At 37.1% G+C, this 15196-nt stretch overlaps 1 protein-coding gene across 3 annotated transcripts in view; it reads left to right on the top strand.

The window, feature by feature from the left end:
- The window catches only part of fstl5 (follistatin-like 5), a 570108-nt gene that overhangs the window by 133351 nt on the left and 421561 nt on the right, over positions 1 to 15196 (top strand). The window lies entirely within an intron of this gene.

Genomic DNA, 15196 nt, shown 5'->3' with positions numbered 1-15196 from the left:
TAAATACAGTAGTGTAGTAGACCTAAGTATTCATTAAGTACCACCATAATGACAACATTAAATACAGTAGTGTAGTAGACCTAAGTATTTATTAAGTACCACCATAATGACAACATTAAATACAGTAGCATAGTAGACCTAAGTATTCATTAAGTACCACCAAGATGACAACATTAAAAACAGTAGTGTAGTAGACCTAAGTATTCATTAAGTAGTAGTAGGAGTAGTATTCATTAAGTACCACCATATAGACAACATTAAAATACAGTAGTGTAGTAGACCTTAGTATTCATTAAGTACCACCATAATGACAACATTAAATACAGTAGTGTAATAGACCTAAGTATTGATTAAGTACCACCATAATGACAACATTAAATACAGTAGCATAGTAGACCTAAGTATTCATTAAGTACCACCAAGATGACAACATTAAAAACAGTAGTGTAGTAGACCTAAGTATTCATTAAGTAGTAGTAGGAGTAGTATTCATTAAGTACCACCATATAGACAACATTAAAATACAGTAGTGTAGTAGACCTTAGTATTCATTAAGTACCACCATAATGACAACATTAAATACAGTAGTGTAATAGACCTAAGTATTGATTAAGTACCACCATAATGACAACATTAAATACAGTAGTGTAGTAGACCTAATTATTCATTAAGTACCACCATAATGACAACAATAAATGCAGTAGTGTAGTAGTCCTAAGTATTCATTAAGTACCACTATAAAGACAACATTAAATACAGTAGTGTAGTAGACCTAAGTAGTCATTAAGTACCACCATAATGACAACATTAAATACAGTAGGGTAGTAGACCTAAGTATTCATCAAGTACCACTATAATGACAACAATAAATACAGTAGTGTAGTAGACCTAAGTATTCATTAAGTACCACCATAATGACAACATTAAATACAGTGGTGTAGTAGACCTAAGTATTCATTAAGTACCACCACAATGACAACATTAAAATACAGTAGTGTAGTAGACCTAAATATTAATCAAGTACCACCATTATGACAACATTAAATGCAGTAGTGTAGTAGACCTAAGTATTCATTAAGTACCACCACAATGACAACATTAAAATACGGTAGTGTAGTAGACCTAAGTATTAATCAAGTACCACCATTAAGACAACATTAAATACAGTAGTGTAGTAGACCTAAGTATTCATTAAGTACCACCACAATGACAACATTAAAATACAGTAGTGTAGTAGACCTAAATATTAATCAAGTACCACCATTATGACAACATTAAATGCAGTAGTGTAGTAGACCTAAGTATTCATTAAGTACCACCACAATGACAACATTAAAATACAGTAGTGTAGTAGACCTAAGTATTCATTAAGCACCACCATAATGACAACATTAAATGCAGTAGTGTAGTAGACCTAAGTATTCATTAAGTACCACCATCATGACAACATTAAAATACAGTAGTGTAGTAGTCCTAAGTATTCATTAAGTACCACTATAATGACAACATTAAATACAGTAGTGTAGTAGACCTAAGTATTCATTAAGTACCACCACAATGACAACATTAAAATACAGTAGTGTAGTAGACCTAAGTATTAATCAAGTACCACCATTATGACAACATTAAATACAGTAGTGTAGTAGACCTAAGTATTCATTAAGTACCACCACAATGACAACATTAAAATACAGTAGTGTAGTAGACCTAAGTATTAATCAAGTACCACCATTATGACAACATTAAATACAGTAGTGTAGTAGACCTAAGTATTCATTAAGTACCACCACAATGACAACATTAAAATACAGTAGTGTAGTAGACCTAAGTATGAATTAAGCACCACCATAATGACAACATTAAATGCAGTAGTGTAGTAGACCTAAGTATTCATTAGGTACCACCATCATGACAACATTAAAATACAGTAGTGTAGTAGTCCTAAGTATTCATTAAGTACCACTATAATGACAACATTAAATACAGTAGTGTCATAGGCCTAAGTATTCATTAAGTACCACCATTTTGACAACACTAAATACAGTAGTGTAGTAGACCTAAGTATTCATTAAGTACCACCATAAGGACAACATTAACTACAGTAGTGTAGTAGACCTAAGTATTCATTAAGTACCACCACAATGACAACATTAAAATACAGTAGTGTAGTAGACCTAAGTATTAATCAAGTACCACCATTATGACAACATTAAATACAGTAGTGTAGTAGACCTAAGTATTCATTAAGTACCACCACAATTACAACATTAAAATACAGTAGTGTAGTAGACCTAAATATTAATCAAGTACCACCATTATGACAACATTAAATGCAGTAGTGTAGTAGACCTAAGTATTCATTAAGTACCACCACAATGACAACATTAAAATACAGTAGTGTAGTAGACCTAAGTATTCATTAAGCACCACCATAATGACAACATTAAATGCAGTAGTGTAGTAGACCTAAGTATTCATTAAGTACCACCATCATGACAACATTAAAATACAGTAGTGTAGTAGTCCTAAGTATTCATTAAGTACCACTATAATGACAACATTAAATACAGTAGTGTAGTAGACCTAAGTATTCATTAAGTACCACCACAATGACAACATTAAAATACAGTAGTGTAGTAGACCTAAGTATTCATTAAGTACCACCACAATGACAACATTAAAATACAGTAGTGTAGTAGACATAAGTATTAATCAAGTACCACCATTATGACAACATGAAATACAGTAGTGTAGTAGACCTAAGTATTCATTAAGTACCACCACAATGACAACATTAAAATACAGTAGTGTAGTAGACCTAAGTATTCATTAAGCACCACCATAATGACAACATTAAATGCAGTAGTGTAGTAGACCTAAGTATTCAAGAGTACCACCATCATGACAACATTAAAATACAGTAGTGTAGTAGACCTAAGTAGTCATTAAGTACCACCATAATGACAACATTAAATACAGTAGTGTAGTAGACCTACGTAGTCATTAAGTACCACCATTATGACAACATTAAATACAGTAGTGTAGTAGACCTAAGTATTCATTAAGTACCACCACAATGACAACATTAAAATACAGTAGTGTAGTAGACCTAAGTATTCATTAAGTACCACTATAATGACAACATTAAATACAGTAGTGTCATAGGCCTAAGTATTCATTAAGTACCACCATCATGACAACACTAAATACAGTAGTGTAGTAGACCTAAGCATTCATTAAGTACCACCATAAGGACAACATTAACTACAGTAGTGTAGTAGACCTAAGTATTCATTAAGTACCACCATAATGACAACATTAAATACAGTAGTGTAGTAGACCTAAGTACTCATTAAGTACCACCATAATGACAACATTAAAATACAGTAGTGTAGTAGACCTAAGTAGTCATTAAGTACCACCATAATGACAACATTAAATACAGTAGTGTAGTAGACCTAAGTAGTCATTAAGTACCACCATAATGACAACATTAAATACAGTAGTGTAGTAGACCTAAGTATTCATCAAGTACCACCATAATGACAACATTAAATACAGTAGTGTAGTAGACCTAAGTACTCATTAAGTACCACCATAATGACAACATTAAATACAGTAGTGTAGTAGACCTAAGTATTCATTAAGTACCACCATAATGACAACATTAAATACAGTAGGGTAGTAGACCTAAGTACTCATTAAGTACCACTATAATGACAACATTAAATACAGTAGGGTAGTAGACCTAAGTATTCATCAAGTACCACCATAATGACAACATTAAATACAGTAGTGTAGTAGACCTAAGTATTCATTAAGTACCACCATAATGACAACATTAAATACAGTAGTGTAGTAGACCTAAGTATTCATTAAGTACCACCATAATGACAACATTAAATACAGTAGTGTAGTAGACCTAAGTATTCATTAAGTACCACCATAATGACAACATTAAATACAGTAGTGTAGTAGACCTAAGTATTCATTAAGTACCACCATAATGACAACATTAAAATACAGTAGTGTAGTAGACCTAAGTATTCATTAAGTACCACCATAATGACAACATTAAAATACAGTAGTGTAGTAGACCTAAGTATTCATTAAGTACCACCATAATGACAACATTAAATACAGTAGTGTAGTAGACCTAAGTACTCATTAAGTACCACTATAATGACAACATTAAATACAGTAGTGTAGTAGACCTAAGTACTCATTAAGGACCACCATAATGACAACATTAAATTCAGTAGTGTAGTAGACCTAAGTATTCATTAAGTACCACCATAATGACAACATTAAATACAGTAGTGTAGTAGACCTAAGTACTCATTAAGTACCACTATAATGACAACATTAAATACAGTATGGTAGTAGACCTAAGTATTCATCAAGTACCACCATAATGACAACATTAAATACAGTAGTGTAGTAGACCTAAGTATTCATTAAGTACCACCATAATGACAACATTAAATACAGTAGTGTAGTAGACCTAAGTATTCATTAAGTACCACCATAATGACAACATTAAATACAGTAGTGTAGTAGACCTAAGTATTCATTAAGTACCACCATAATGACAACATTAAATACAGTAGTGTAGTAGACCTAAGTATTCATTAAGTACCACCATAATGACAACATTAAAATACAGTAGTGTAGTAGACCTAAGTATTCATTAAGTACCACCATAATGACAACATTAAAATACAGTAGTGTAGTAGACCTAAGTATTCATTAAGTACCACCATAATGACAACATTAAATACAGTAGTGTAGTAGACCTAAGTACTCATTAAGTACCACTATAATGACAACATTAAATACAGTAGTGTAGTAGACCTAAGTACTCATTAAGGACCACCATAATGACAACATTAAATACAGTAGTGTAGTAGACCTAAGTATTCATTAAGTACCACCATAATGACAACATTAAATACAGTAGTGTAGTAGACCTAAGTACTCATTAAGTACCACTATAATGACAACATTAAATACAGTAGGGTAGTAGACATAAGTATTCATCAAGTACCACCATAATGACAACATTAAATACAGTAGTGTAGTAGACCTAAGTATTCATTAAGTACCACCATAATGACAACATTAAATACAGTGGTGTAGTAGACCTAAGTATTCATTAAGTACCACCATAATGACAACATTAAATACAGTAGTGTAGTAGACCTAAGTATTCATTAAGTACCACCATAATGACAACATTAAATACAGTAGTGTAGTAGTCTTAAGTATTCATTAAGTACCACCATCATGACAACATTAAATACAGTAGTGTAGTAGTCCTAAGTATTCATTAAGTACCACCATAATGACAACATTAACTACGGTAGTGTAGTAGACCTAAGTATTCATTAAGTACCACCATAATGACAACATTAAATACAGTAGTGTAGTAGACCTAAGTATTCATTAAGTACCACCATAATGACAACATTAAATACAATACTGTAGTAGACCTAAGTATTCATTAAGTACCACCATAATGACAACATTAAATACAGTAGTGTAGTAGACCCAAGTATTCATTAAGTACCACCATTATGACAACATTAAATACAGTAGTGTAGTAGACCTAAGTATTCATTAAGTACCACCATAATGACAACATTAAATACAATACTGTAGTAGACCTAAGTATTCATTAAGTACCACCATAATGACAACATTAAATACAGTAGTGTAGTAGACCTAAGTATTCATTAAGTACCACCATAATGACAACATTAACATACAGTAGTGTAGTAGGGGTGGGTTTGATCATTTTGGAATGCAGTCTGCTGAAAATGATGGGAAGTGCCACTTTGACTGTGGTCAAAGTTGGAATTGCCACCAAATACATTTTAAGATTTTCAAACCTCTGCTGGCGGCTGAAGTGTAAAGTGCACCCCACGCGCCCCCAAACTGTCAAATTTCATGCGTCAGGTATACAGATTACAAACCCTGTTTCCATATGAGTTGGGAAATTGTGTTAGATGTAAATATAAACGGAGTTCAATGATTTGCAAAACATTTTCAACCCATATTCAGTTGAATATGCTACAAAGACAACATATTTGATGTTCAAACTCATAAACATTTTTTTTTTGCAAATAATCATTAACTTTAGAATTTGATGCCAGCAACACGTGACAAAGAAGTTGGGAAAGGTGGCAATAAATACTGATAAAGTTGAGGAATGCTCATCAAACACTTATTTGGAACATCCCACAGGTGAACAGGCAAATTGGGAACAGGTGGGTGCCATGATTGGGTATAAAAGCAGATTCCATGAAATGCTCAGTCATTCACAAACAAGGATGGGGCGAGGGTCACCACTTTGTCAACAAATGCGTGAGCAAATTGTTGAACAGTTTAAGAAAAACCTTTCTCAACCAGCTATTGCAAGGAATTTAGGGATTTCACCATCTACGGTCCGTAATATCATTAAAGGGTTGAGAGAATCTGGAGAAATCACTGCAAGTAAGCAGCTAAGCCCGTGACCTTCGATCCCTCAGGCTGTACTGCATCAACAAGCGACATCAGTGTGTAAAGGATATCACCACATGGGCTCAGGAACACTTCAGAAACCCACTGTCAGTAACTACAGTTGGTCGCTACATCTGTAAGTGCAAGTTAAAACTCTACTATGCAAGGCGAAAAACTTTTATCAACAACACCCAGAAACGCGGTCGGCTTCGCTGGGCCTGAGCTCATCTAAGATGGACTGATACAAAGTGGAAAAGTGTTCTGTGGTCTGACGAGTCCACATTTCAAATTGTTTTTGGAAACTGTGGACGTCGTGTCCTCCGGACCAAAGAGGAAAAGAACCATCCGGATTGTTCTAGGCGCAAAGTGTAAAAGGCAGCATGTGTGATGGTATGGGGGTGTATTAGTGCCCAAGACATGGGTAACTTACACATCTGTGAAGGCGCCATTAATGCTGAAAGGTACATACAGCTTTTGGAGCAACATAAGTTGCCATCCAAGCAACGTTACCATGGACGCCCCTGCTTATTTCAGCAAGACAATGCCAAGCCACGTGTTACATCAACGTGGCTTCAAAGTAAAAGAGTGCAAGTACTAAACTGGCCTGCCTGTAGTCCAGACCTGTCTCCCATTGAAAATATGTGGCGCATTATGAAGCCTAAAATACCACAGCGGAGACCCCCGGACTGTTGAACAACTTAAGCTGTACATCAAGCAAGAATGGGAAAGAATTCCACCTGAGAAGCTTAAAAATGTGTCTCCTCAGTTCCCAAACTTTACTGAGTGTTGTTAAAAGGAAAGGCCATGTAACACAGTGGTGAGCATGCCCTTTCCCAACTACTTTGGCACGTGTTGCAGCCATGAAATTCTAAGTTAATTATTATTTGCAAAAAAATAAATAAAGTTTATGAGTTTGAACATCAAATATGTTGTCTTGGTAGCATATTCAACTGAATAAGGGTTGAAAATGATTTGCAAATCATTGTATTCCGTTTATATTTACATCTAACACAATTTCCCAACTCATATGGAAACGGGGTTTGTATATAAATGTGCGATGCCAAGCAAAATCAACATGAATAAAAGATTTCTTGCGAACCAAAGTGTGGGCCGGGGGTCCGTAGGTCCTCGGAAACAAGGCAAGGGCGCCGACCTCTACATGGTTTTTACATGAGGCCCACAAGGACGCGCCGTGTTCGTATTTCCTCCCTCCAGCGCCGGCGGGGAGGCTTTTAATTCACGCAGGCAGGAAGGCTGGAATACTAATGGATCGTGAAGGCCGGCGTGGAAATGGATGGCGGCGGCAGACGTCACTTTTTTACAAGTTATTTAAAGAACACAGACTCGCCTTCCCGTCCTGTCGCCTGGCTAAACGCCACTGATCAAAGCGGAGGATGGGCCACAAAATCCCACATTTGTGACGGCGCTGAGCTTTCGAAGTGGTCCAGTTTTTTATTTATTTATTATTTTTTAAAGTCATTGTGGAGTTCTTTGCTGGCAGCTGGACTCAGGCAACACAAAGGGCTGCTTTTTTTTAATCTCTCCTTCTCTTTGTGCTCAAATCAAATCAGGTTGCAGCAGCTAACTTACCAACTGCACACATTTAGACACGAGTCCCACTCAAAGACTTGGACACGGCGGAGGCGGGTCTGGACGCTCTTGTAACAAGCAAGCAATTAAAAAGCTGCTTTTAGACTCGTCTGCTCTCCTCTGCCTTCATGCCAGACTCTCTTTAATTAGGAGGAGGATGCAAGCGAGCTGGCAATCAGGCTGGAAATGCAGCGATCACAAAATATCACTACAGCCTGCGTCCAGTGGCGTTTCCCACCTAGGCCTTCAGTGATGTCCCACTTCAATGATGACCTCTCAAAATAGCATCTTGCTGGAGAAATACTATACAGAAACACATGTATCAGAATCACAAATACTTTATTAAGCCTTGAAGGGAAATTAAGATGTTCAGCACAATCCCATTCAAGATCAGACAAACATTACAGGGAGACAGAACAGGATCGCTGACCGGTCTGTCAACTTCCGGCGCCCCTTACAAAAAAGGTGAGACATAGGTAAACACTGGAGTGGAGGGGTGAGAGTAATAATAAAATCAGTCTAAGCCTGGGCCCCTGGAGAGGGGGTCCGGACTGAGGCCAAGGGAAAAAAAACCTCATAGCCATAGCACACATAAACATGTGTGTAAGGTAGGTAGGTAGGTCTTTATTGTCATTGCACAAGTACAACAAAACTTTGTTTTCAGCACAAACCCGTTCAAGATCAGACAAACATTACAGGGTGACAGAACAGGATCAAAAATTTACAGGCAGACAGAACAGGATCACTGACGGGTCTGTCAACTTCCGGCGCCCCTTACAAAAAAGATGATAAATAGGTTAGCACTTGGGTGGAGGGGTGATAACAAAAAATCAGTCTAAGCCTGGGCCCCTGGAGAAGGGGTCCAGACTGAGGCCAAGAAAAAAAAACCTCATAGCCATAGCACACATAAACATGTGTGTAAGGTAGGTAGGTAGGTCTTTATTGTCATTGCACAAGTACAACGAAACTTTGTTTTCAGCACAAACCCGTTCAAGATCAGACAAACATTACAGGGAGACAGAACAGGATCAAACATTACAGGGAGACAGAACAGGATCAAATATTACAGGGAGACAGAACAGGATATAACATTACAGGGAGACAGAACAGGATTGCTGACGGGTCTGTCAACTTCTGGCGCCCCTTACAAAAAAGGTGAATAAACAGGTAAACACTGGAGTAGAGGGGTGAGGAAAAAAAATCAGTTTAAGCCTGGGCCCCTAGAGAGGGGGTCCAGACTGAGGCCAAGGGAAAAAAAATTCATAGCCATAACACACATAAACATGTGTGTAAGATAGGTAGGTAGGTCTTTATTGTCATTGCACAAGTACAACAAAACTTTGTTTTCAGCACAAACCCGTTCTAGATCAGACAAACATTACAGGGAGACACAAGAGGATCAAACATTACAGGGAGACAAAACAGGATCACTGACGGGTCAGTGAACTTCCGGCGCCCCTTACAAAAAAGGTGATAAATAGGTTAGCACTTGGGTGGAGGGGTGATAACAAAAAATCAGTCTAAGCCTGGGCCCCTGGAGAGGGGGGTCCAGACTGAGGCCAAGGAAAAAAACTCATAGCCATAGCACACATAAACATGTGTGTAAGGTAGGTAGGTAGGTCTTTATTGTCATTGCACAAGTACAACGAAACTTTGTTTTCAGCACAAACCCGTTCAAGATCAGACAAACATTACAGGGAGACAGAACAGGATCAAACATCACAGGGAGACAGAACAGGATCGCTGACAGGTCTGTCAATTTGCGGCGCCCCTTACAAAAAAGGTGAGAAATAGGTAAACACTGGAGTGGAGGGGTGATTAAAAAAAAAAAATCAGTCTAAGCCTGGGCCCCTGGAGAGGGGGTCCAGACTGAGGCCAAGGGGAAAAAAACCTCATAGCCATAGCACACATATACATGTGTGTAAGGTAGGTAGGTAGGTCTTTATTGTCATTGCGCAAGTACAACAAAACTTTGTTTTCAGTATTTTATTTTATTTATTTTTTTGTCATAAAAAAATACAATCATGTGTGCTTACGGACTGTATTCCTGCAGACTGTATTGATATATATTGATATATAATGTAGGAACCAGAATATTAATAACAGAAAGAAACAACCCTTTTGTGTGAATGAGTGTGAATGGGGGAGGGAGGTTTCTTGGGTTGGGGCACTAATTGTAAGTGTGTCTTGTGTTTTTGATGTTGATTTAATGAAAAAAAAAAATACTAATAATAATAAAAAAAAATGTTTACTTTTTTTTTTTTTTTTTTTAATTCTTGTGCGGCCCGGTACCAATTGATCCACGTTTGGGGACCACTGAGTTAGCTTACAATAGGTGTTGTCATGGTGTTAAAATAAAGCAACCCAAATATACTATTGCTATCTCTCTGAACCACACCTAAGATGAACTAAATAGAAAACAACCCCCAACCCCCTGTGAGTTGGTCTGGTCTGACGTTGTCTGTGATGACATCATCAACCTCACAAAAGCAGGAAAAACCTGGCGGCTCCGCCCCAAACATTTCTGAAGATGAGCTGCCACCACATGTAAGTGTCTTGCAACAGTTACATGCATACATTTATGTGATGCAAAATGAAAGCCATACTCTTATAAACGCCAGCAAAGCAATGACAAAATGAGGTGAATTAGACCTGTTGAGACGAATGATGAGTACCAAGTTCATACACTCTGTCACACTTGACAAAAACAAAACAAAACAGTGACTTTTGTAGTGTTTGGGAACAGTTGTGAATGTTTATGTGCAGTGAAACAATGTGTGTTCATACAATTGTGTTGGACGTCTCAGAACGGTGCTTCTACAAAAACCCTGTTTCCATATGAGTTGGGAAATTGTGTTAGATGTAAATATAAAAGACAACATATTTGATGTTCAAACTGATAAACATTTTTTTTGTTTGCAAATAATAATTAACTTAGAATTTCATGGCTGCAACACGTGCCAAAGCAGTTGGGAAAGGGCATGTTCACCACTGTGTTACATGGCCTTTCCTTTTAACAACACTCAGTAAACGTTTGGGAACTATTGAAAAGTTTATTAACATTAAAGGAAACAATACAGTGAAGCCAAGTGCTACATCATACTCTGGTACAGCAAAACAAGCATGATCCCAGAGAAATGTTGTATTTTAATTTGTACTCCACACGTTTTTTTTTTGCAAAATTGGAAATCATTAGTAAAACAGAGGCGTTTCACAAAATGAGATAACTCCTGTTAACTTTAACTTTAAATGGCTGGCTCAGAATGGCCAAAGGTATATGGACGGCGCGCCTCCCGCAGGAATGGGGTGTGAATGGTGCGGCCTCGAAACCAGCAGCAGGTGAGCAGATTGACCAGCTGGGGCTGATTATCAAATCACCTGCTGCCCTTATTAGCAGCAGCCGGAACGAGACACGGGGGTTGGAGTTGCTGGGGAGCAGACGCATGAGACCGAGAGAGGGGGAAACAGAGACACGCCGGACTGAAAAGTCCGAGAGACATTTTGCTGGAAAAAATAAAATAAAAGACTTGTCAAACCTGACTACCGGGCTTACGAGACGATCTGTCGTGATCAGGGGAACCCACGGGAGGGCAACTTCCACAGTATAGATGTGTGTGTCCAAGTTAAAAGAAAAAACAGGCTGTCTTCTTCTAATACAGGGCTCCCCAAACTACGGCCCGCGGGCCAGATCCGGCCCACCAGCGTCCAAAATCAGGCCTGCGGGAAGTCCCAAGTATTAAAAAAAAAAAATTTAAATGATTTTTTTCTGTCTTTTCTTATCCACTTTGTACCGCTTGCTACTCACGGTGTCTCCTAGCCGCTCAGGCAAATCATATTGTCTAAAAATGCATTTTCTCATCGATAACGTGACATCATCGCACGCGCGGAAAGTGCGCTATATAAATGTAATATATATATATATATATATATATATATATATATATATATATATATATATATATATATATATATATATATATTTATCTAATATATATATATATATATTTATCTAATATATATATATATTAATATATATATAGATATATATATACATACATACATATATATATATATATATATATATATATACATATATATATCAAATCTATTTATATATGTATGTATGTATGTATGTATGTATGTATGTATTTATGGATATATGTATGTATGTATGTGTGTATGTATGTATGTATATATTTATATATATATATATATATATATATATATATATATATATATATATATATATATATGTATGTGTGGGAAAAAAAATCACAAGACTACTTCATCTCTACAGGCCTGTTTCATGAGGGGGTTCCCTCAATCATCAGGAGATTTTAATGGGAGCATTCACATACCATGGTTTATATAGGGCACAGAGTGGGTGGGTACAGGCTGGCGTAGGGGCGTGGTGATTGGCTCATGTGTTACCTAGGAGGTGTTTCCGTCTGTGGCGGCATGCTGTTACAATTTCGCTGCGCTTGTTGAGGGATGACAGGTCTGGACGGTAAATAATAAACAGTTTCTCTTTCAAGCATAGGTTGCATCTTTTATTACCACTATTGTAAGGTGTGCTGGATGCAAGAATTTGCCATGTTATTGAATATTCAACATTATTGTCTTTGAGGTCCCAAATGTGTTTGCTGAGTTCTGTGGTATTCCGCAGGTTTTGGTTCCTGAAAGAAGCCTTGTGATTGTTCCATCTGGTTTTGAACTCTCCCTCGGTTAATCCTACATATGTGTCGGATGTGTTAATGTCCTTGCGTGTTACCTTAGATTGGTAGACAACTGATGTTTGTAAGCACCCCCCGTTGAGAGGGCAATCAGGTTTCTTTCGGCAGTTGCAGCCTTTGTTGGTTTTGGAGTCGCTCTGTCCGGGGGCCGACGGCTCATTTGCAATTGTTTTGTTGTGGTTTGAGATAATTTGTCATATATTGTTCATACAGCTGTAGCTCAATTTAATGTTGTTCTTGTTGAATACTTTTCTTAGGGTGTTGTCTTTGGGAAAGTGTTTGTCAATCAGATTGAGGAATTTGTGTCCAATGTTAGTTGAGACGTTTTTGCTGTATATATATATATATATATATATATATATATATATATATATATAGCTTGGACCCCGGCCAAATTGTTTTAACCCAATGCGGCCCCCGAGTCAAAAAGTTTGGGGACCCCTGTTCTAAAAGATTTATTACGATCTTTGGCAAACTAGGTAATGTTTGCTGTGGTCTGGAACAACATGGCACACAAACAACTATCAGCAATGCAGCCAATATTACATACAGATAATGTGTCATGAGACATGCACATATAAATTACACACACAGAGGGCATAAGTTAAGGAAATTAAATGATCTCAAATATAGCTACAAACGAGGCATAATGATTCTATATGTACATACAGCTAGCCTAAATAGCATGTTAGCATCGATGAGTTTGCAGTCGTGCCTGATTAGCACTCCAAAAAATCAATACAATCAACAAAGCTCACCTTTGTGCATTCACGCACAGTATAAAAAGTTTGGTGGACATAATGAGACAAAGGAGTGGCATAAAACACATTTATGTGGCAGCATCAGAGAAAGTCGAAAATGTAAACAAATTACGATGAGTTTAAGGACTGCCAAAATTAGTAGGACAAAACGCTGCTTGCCAAATCCTCTCATCAGTGAAGCATGTTTCATATAAACAGTGGGACTTATAACAATTAGGAAGGTTTGCGTCATGTTTGTCATCCTCCAAAAAACAAATTTAAACTTGTTTTTTGTTTTTTATCTTTTTCCGTTTTCACACATCTCAGAAAGAGGTCCAGGGAGCCACTCGGGTGTCGCTAAAGCGCCGCTGACCCTCGCCGTAGTGACAGCCAGGAAAACACGCAATAATCTCATTTCATAATCTCTTACTTGTTTTAGTTGATCTGCCCTTAAGGGTGTTGTTGTTTTGTTATTAGTAGGGCTTATTTCCTTTTTAGACCTAAACTTGGACAAACTTTATTGATCCACAGGGGAAATTGTTCCACACACTAGCTCAGTTTCAAAGGATGGAAAGGATAATGCAGGTATTAAATATATTAAAATGTACCATAGTAGCAACATGAAATATAACATATATGTAATATTTACATATTATGTATACATTATATAATATATACCGATATATTATATTATATTTTTATATAACATATACAATATATAACAAATCACAATTACCATGTACAATATTGCAGTATATGTAACAGCTGCACCAAAAAAACAAAAAAAAAAACATTTTTATGACGTATAAAAACTGTACTATTGTTCCTAAAAAGTGGCCTGTAGTGTTAAATAGGCAGACAGCAAATACAAACCCCGTTTCCATATGACTTGGGAAATTGTTTTAGATGTAAATATAAACGAAATACAATGATTTGCAAATCCTTTTCAACCCATATTCAATTGAATATGCTACAAAGACAACATATTTGATGTTCAAACTCATTATATATATTTTTTTTTTTTGCAAATACCGTATTTTCCGCACCATAAGGCGCCCTGGGTTATAAGCCGCGCCTTCAATGAACGGCATATTTCAAAACTTTGTCCACCTATAAGCCGCCCCGTGTTATAAGCCGCATCTAACTGCGCTAAAGGAATGTCAAAAAAACAGTCAGATAGGTCAGTCAAACTTTAATAGTATATTAAAAACCAGCGTGATGTGGGCGCGCATGGAGTCGTATATCAACATGGACGGAGCTGCGTGAAAAAAGCCACCCGGCCTCTTCGCGTAAACTTACCTGAACCACTCGCTCATCTTTTCTTCATCCATCCATCCCTTCGAGTTAGCTTTTATGATGACGCCGGCTGGAAAGGTCTCTTTTGGCAAGGTCTTCCTTTTGAATATCACCATGGGTGGAAGTTTCTGGCCATTAGCATGGCAAGCTAGAACCACAGTGAAGGATGACTTCTCATTCCCTGTGGTGCGAATATTCACCGTACGTGCTCCCGTTGTATCCACAGTGCGGTTCACAGGAATATCAAAAGTCAGTGGAACCTCGTCCATGTTGATAATGTTCTCTGGCCGGATCTTTTTTTCAGCTATCTTGTTTTTACAATATGCACGGAAAGTA

Source organism: Nerophis lumbriciformis, linkage group LG16 (assembly GCF_033978685.3).
Source record: "Nerophis lumbriciformis linkage group LG16, RoL_Nlum_v2.1, whole genome shotgun sequence".
NCBI lineage: Eukaryota > Metazoa > Chordata > Actinopteri > Syngnathiformes > Syngnathidae > Nerophis > Nerophis lumbriciformis.
The sequence above is the reverse complement of the archived record's forward strand: the minus strand, read 5'-3'. Positions and strand labels throughout refer to the sequence as shown.